Genomic DNA, 6167 nt, shown 5'->3' with positions numbered 1-6167 from the left:
TTGGCAATACATACACTTTTCGGACTACGGTATTTATATTTCTAAGATTATTAACATATTTTATACCTTAATATCAAATACTGATGGTCGTGTAGGTATCTTTCATCGGCAATACAGCTGTAATTTTGCTATAGTTTGTCATCTGCAAATAATCAGGGTTTCACAATGCTATTTTGTACTATTTAGAGAGAAGGAAATTTGTTTGGAATAGACAGACAGTTTCTAAGATAAAATCCTTTATTTAACTAGCAACAATGATACACATTGCAATTCATGTCAGTTTATGTAGTTGTAGCAGCTGGTAATTATTGCTATGGGATTTATTTTTTGTGAGTTCGGCATTAGTGATGCCAAACGTGACGCAAGTGGTCAGACTGACTCGCAGAACTATGGCCCTTACGAAAAAAGTGAGAAAGCTGCAGATACCACATCACAGTTTCATTCTACAATATTGGTCAAGAACAGTATTACTAAAAGTCATAAAAGTAATATAGTGGTATTGAGAAAGGGAGCTCTTTCTGGGTTAGTGAATTCATTTTCCACAAGCGGCCAAGTGATGAGTACAGTTGCAATAGTGAGACTCTTTATTCGTCCACACTCAGTGAATACCAGTAGAGTATTATTTATTGCGTGAAAGTTTCTTCTGATGTTAAGATGTGCAAAGAGTGCAAAGAACTTATTACTGCACCCTATATGTGCCTAGATGATCACACATACTGCAAAGTAGCTGTGGTAAATCGAGCTTACTTTGCAACCAGGACTGACAAAAGTGGTTTGGTGCGCTCATCTGAAGCTGGGTTTAAAATTATGCATTACCAAATTAAAATAATGCATTTGTTCTGCTGTGGTAAAATTTACCTTGAACTGAAAGCATTTTTGTGACAGACTTATTACTTCTGCGTGTTGTTTCTTCGGTGAATATACCAATGTATTTCGTAAAGCATATATGCTAGTCTCTACAGCATGAATCACAATTAATACGACGTATTGCTATTGTTTGTCTTCACAGTAGATTAAAAGCACACTTAAAGAAAACAAGAGCTGCTGCGCAGCTCAACTATCCCGTGAAGAGGCAAAGCTTGGGGATACCAATTACGTTTGCAATGTGTGACATGTAAATACATATTGAACGAAACAAAACAATAAATGAAAAATAGAATGTCTAAGGCGCTACAGTCGTGGACTGTGCAGCTGGTCCCGCCGGAGGTTCGAGTCTTCTCTCGGGCATGGGTGTGAGTGTGTGTGTGTGTGTGTTTGTCCTTAGGATAATTTAGGTTAAGTAGTGTGTAAGCTTAGGGACTGATGACCTTAGCAGTTAAGTCCCATAAGATTTCACACACATTTGAACATTTTGAAAAAATAGAATGTAACCTTTACATGTCACCAATTCGACAAAGTCCTTCCTTTCCAAAAATTCTCGTCTGCAAATTGTTAACATGACTTAAGCCTTTGGGTAGTTCATAGAAATATTAAAGCTTTCGTCCTAAGTTTGTAGTTACTTTAAGACCCGAAATGAGGAACAGAGCAACGCTTTAACAGGTTTATTGTGTAATGAAGTGTAGAGCACTTCGTTTTTCGTTAGATATGTAGAGAAGTATTTTCCATCAGATGAGTTATTGTCTCAAAAATCATTACCCATCAGGCCAAATTACAGTATCAATAAAATTCCCATGACCAAGTTTTTCTCTTTTTCTGTCGCCACATACTCTCATCATTCAGAAAAAAAATGGAAGGAAAAAATCTCTTGTACAGAGGTAAGAATCTTGATAAGTATAACTTGTGAGCATATTCAGCGGCGACACGAAAATTACAAATGTTAACAGAGCACAATTATAGCGAAGCTGATCTTGCAGAGAAAAATTAGTAGGTACAAAGCTATTGTATATTCACAGTGAACTAGGAGCTAACTGAGACAGCGTCTCATGGTATCCTTCTGTATAGCCGAAGAGTTTCATAGCTTGTCTCACCTTAACACGTTAGCTGTGACGTCACGCGTCACAGGTTTGTTTCGTGCAGTAGTCTCTCCAGTGTGCTAGTTTCGTACTGAATAACACAGGCAGCGGAGAGAGGCGCGCGAAAGGTGATGCGCCAAGTGGCAACACTGGACACAAGGTGGAACCAAATCATCTTTTCCTACGGGTCCTGGTTCTGCATGCAGCATTACGATGGATATAGCCGTGTGTGGACACTTGCTCAACACTCGTCGTGTTGGTATTGAGTGCGATTGCGTTCAAACATGACCACCCTTTATTAGCATAGCTGGCAATTTGGACCACAGGTTGGTTGGTTGGTTGGTTTAAAAGAGGGGGTAAGAGAGCAAAATACGAAGTCATCGGTCCCTGGACCACAAGTGTCACATTTCTGAAGTGTCGAAGCCAACGGCTGCTCCCTATTTTAGGGGTCTCCGTGACGTTATCTTTCTACAAGATAACGCAAGACCGCAGGTTGACCCACGTATCTACATAAAAAGGGTGTTCGACTACAGCTCTAGCCAACATGTACTCCAGAGCTTTAACTTAATTGAAAACCTCTTGTCATGGGTTACCGACAGACTTCGGCATAGAATCTAATGATGCTGGGTATCTGTCATCAAAGCTCAATTTTGCTCGACGCCGAGTCAGGTTAAATCCGTTGTTGCTACCAGAGGTGGCAGCTCTTTGTACTGAACTTCGCACACTATATACATCCAAAAATTTAAGCATGTATTCTTCCTACTATCGTGTATACGCAAAATACGTAAATGTTCGTAGTTTACTACCTCCATGATACTCCTACTATAACGGCAACAGTGCAGAATCACTCGTATATTAAATGACTTTTCTCCTGCGTTCGCCACCACGTACGAGTGGCGTTCAAGAAGTAGTGTAACACTTTCTTTTCCTCGGTCGATTTCGATTGGCAAAATGCCGAATTTATTGTGGGACATCACGGAATATTCTCGCTTCAGCCCCTATGGCTTTATGAAGTTCCGATAGGTGGTGGCGCTATACGCAGCCTTGAAAACTGTGTCTTAGGAGGTGCATTCCAAGCAGAGAGCTGTCACTGAGTTTCTTCAGCCGGCCGCAGTGGCCGAGCGGTTCTAGGCACTTCAGTCCAGAACCGCGCTGCTGCTACGGTCGCAGGTTCGAATCCTGCCTCGTGCATGGATGTGTATGATGTCCTTAGGTTAGTTAGGTTTAAGTAGTTCTAAGTCTAGGGGACTCATGACCTCAGATGTTACGTCCCATAATGCTTAGAGCAATTTTAACCATTTTTTGAGTTTCTTCTGGCGGAAAGCCTGAGCATCGTAGATTTATATAGGTTCTTGGAGAATGTCTACAGAGACCTGGCAGTGAACAAAAGCTCGGCGAGTCGTTGGACGAGGTATCTGTCATCATTCAACAACGACGTGCAAACCTATCAGATCTCCCGCGTGTCGGCCGGCTCACACAGCTGTAACTCCTGAAATCTTGGAAGGAGCCGACACTCTCATTCGAGGTGATCGAAGGATCACAATCAAACACCTGGCAGCACAGCTCGCAGCTGGACGTCTTTGTTAGGTAGTGTTGACACACTCATCCACCAGTTGGGGTACTCAAAGGTGTGTGTACGCTTCGTTCCTCGCCGTCTGATAGAAGATCATAAAGAGCAACGAAGGACTTTCTCTGCTAAGTAACTTGTGCATTACGAAGCTGACCGTGACAATTTTTTTTAGATCATCATCACAGGCGTTAAAATATTGGTTCATCACTTTGAACCATAAACAAAACATCTGTTCATGGAGTGGTGCCACACCGCCTCTCCTCTGAAGAAAAACTTCAAAGCTGTACCCACAGCCGGCAAAGTCATAGCAACGATCTTCTGGGACTCTGAAGGGGCTATTCTGTTTTATATTCTCCTTCGTGCTGCAACGATCAACTCTGAAGTGTATTGTGCTACCCTCACGAATTTGGACAAAGACTTCAGCATGTTCGTCGTCATAAATATGCAAACGAACTTCTCCTAATCCATGTCAACACAAGACCTCACACAAGTCTACTCACCAGAGAGCAGCTCATAAACCTTCACTTCACTGTTTTTCCTCATCCACTGTACAGCTCGGATCTCGCCCTTTCCGGCTTCCATCTGTTTGGCCCAATGAAGGAAGCACTCCGCAGCGAGCATTACGCGAATGATCGGGAGGTTACTGATGCAGCAAGACGTTGGCTTCCACGTCCACTAGTAGAGTGGTAACATGCGGGCGTACAGGCCCTACCAGTAAGGTGGCGTAAGGCTGTCGCACTGAAAGAAGATTATGTTGAAGAATAAGGTTTTTAGTCAGAAGAATGGGAAATAATATGGAGTATAGGAATCCTGAATTAAAACCAACCTGCTTTAATAAAAGTGTTGCATTACTTACTGAACGCCCCTCCTTTATACTAAACTAAAACTAAACTCCTTCTGCACAGGCGATGAAAGCCCAAAGGTACCGACTGGCCGCCGTGTCATCCTCAGCCCGGAGGCGTCACTGGATGCGGATATGGAGGGTCATGTGGTCAGCACACCGCTCTCCCGGCCGTATGTCGGTTTCCGGGACCGGAGCCGCTACTTCTCAATCAAGTAGCTCCTCAGTTTGCCTCACAAGGGCTGAGTGCACCCCGCTTGCCAACAGCGCTCGACAGACCGGATGGTCACCCATCCAAGTGCTAGCCCAGCCCGACAGCGCTTAACCTCGGTGATCTGACGAGAACCGGTGTTACCACTGCGGCAAGGCTGTTGGCCCCCTCTCATATACAGGGTGGTTATAATTAAACGTTAGCTGCTTCAGAGGGTCCCCTTGAAAAAACGAGTAGGACAATGAAACATTGTGAAAATATTTGTCGGGACATGTGAGAAAGAAAGAACGAATAAACCATTGAAACAAACACATTTTAATTTCAACGTGGGAGGGAAACTTTAGTTAACTGCATTTTGTGTTTACGTTCCAGGTTAGCTGTCTTGACACAGCTTGTGTTCTGCTTCAAGGTCGCATATTGTGTCCATCATTCTCCGCCACCGAACGTGACAACTGTAACTTCTTCGACAATTTGTGGCGCAATTGGGCGTCGGACACTCTCAGGAGTAATTCCCAAATCGCCAGTTAACTCGAACTTCTGAATCATGTTCTTCCGAGAAATAATGAACCTCTGTGGACATGTGACTCTTTATGAGAGAGGTAATTTTTAGCAACCGCTTCCTTCAGCTAGAACTGTTACTCGACAACGGCTACACGGAAACACTATTTTTGGTGCCGAGGAGAAGGCAGTGCATTACCCAGCTGAGATTATGTTTTGAAATTTGCGTGCTGCTCTTCAATAGACACCCTGTGACTGTGCGTTGCGAGCATGTACAGAAATTCTGGCTGAAACTTGGGTGAGACATATCGTTTTATTCTAAATATGCATTGGATGAGATGCAATACTTCTGAGGTTTTCATGCCATACTGGTGATACACGTATACTCGTATATTCATGACTGATACTCCCGAATCCCGAACGATTCCAGGTTTCCGATACAGTTAGTTTAGTAGCATGACAGAATATGCCTTTGCTGCCATGTTCATGTATTTCGTACGGACTAAACCATTCCTTCACAGGAAATTTTATGTTGATTTTTATTCAAAAAAATGGCTCTGAGCACTATGGGACTCAACATCTTAGGTCATAAGTCCCCTAGAACTTAGAACTGGCTCTGAGCACTATGGGACTCAACTGCTGAGGTCATTAGTCCCCTAGAACTTAGAACTAGTTAAACCTAACTAACCTAAGGACATCACACACATCCATTCCCGAGGCAGGATTCGAACCTGCGACCGTAGCGGTCTCGCGGTTCCAGACTGCAACGCCAGAACCGCGCGGCCACTTCGGCCGGCCAGAACTTAGAACTACTTAAACCTAACTAACCTAAGGACATCACACACACCCATGCCCGAGGCAGGATTCGAACCTGCGACCGTAGCAGTCCCGCGGTTCCGGACTGCAGCGCCAGAACCGCACGCCCACCGCGGCCGGCTGATTTTTATTGCTTATAATCGTTGATAAAATGTTACATATTCGGTTTCCATCGATTGCTGGGTGGTGCCGTATGCGTCCCATCCTTCCACCATCCTGACGGTCATTGCTGTAGCCCTGCCATACAAATCCTGGCAGATATCAATAAGGACCATCCCT

At 43.8% G+C, this 6167-nt stretch overlaps 1 pseudogene; it reads right to left on the bottom strand.

Moving 5' to 3' along the window:
• Positions 1-4621: 4621 nt before the first annotated feature.
• On the bottom strand, positions 4622-4739 carry LOC126185681 (5S ribosomal RNA; annotated as a pseudogene).
• Positions 4740-6167: the final 1428 nt, after the last annotated feature.

This window comes from Schistocerca cancellata, chromosome 4, assembly GCF_023864275.1.
Source record: "Schistocerca cancellata isolate TAMUIC-IGC-003103 chromosome 4, iqSchCanc2.1, whole genome shotgun sequence".
Lineage (NCBI taxonomy): Eukaryota > Metazoa > Arthropoda > Insecta > Orthoptera > Acrididae > Schistocerca > Schistocerca cancellata.
This window is presented reverse-complemented; position numbering and strand designations above follow the sequence as displayed.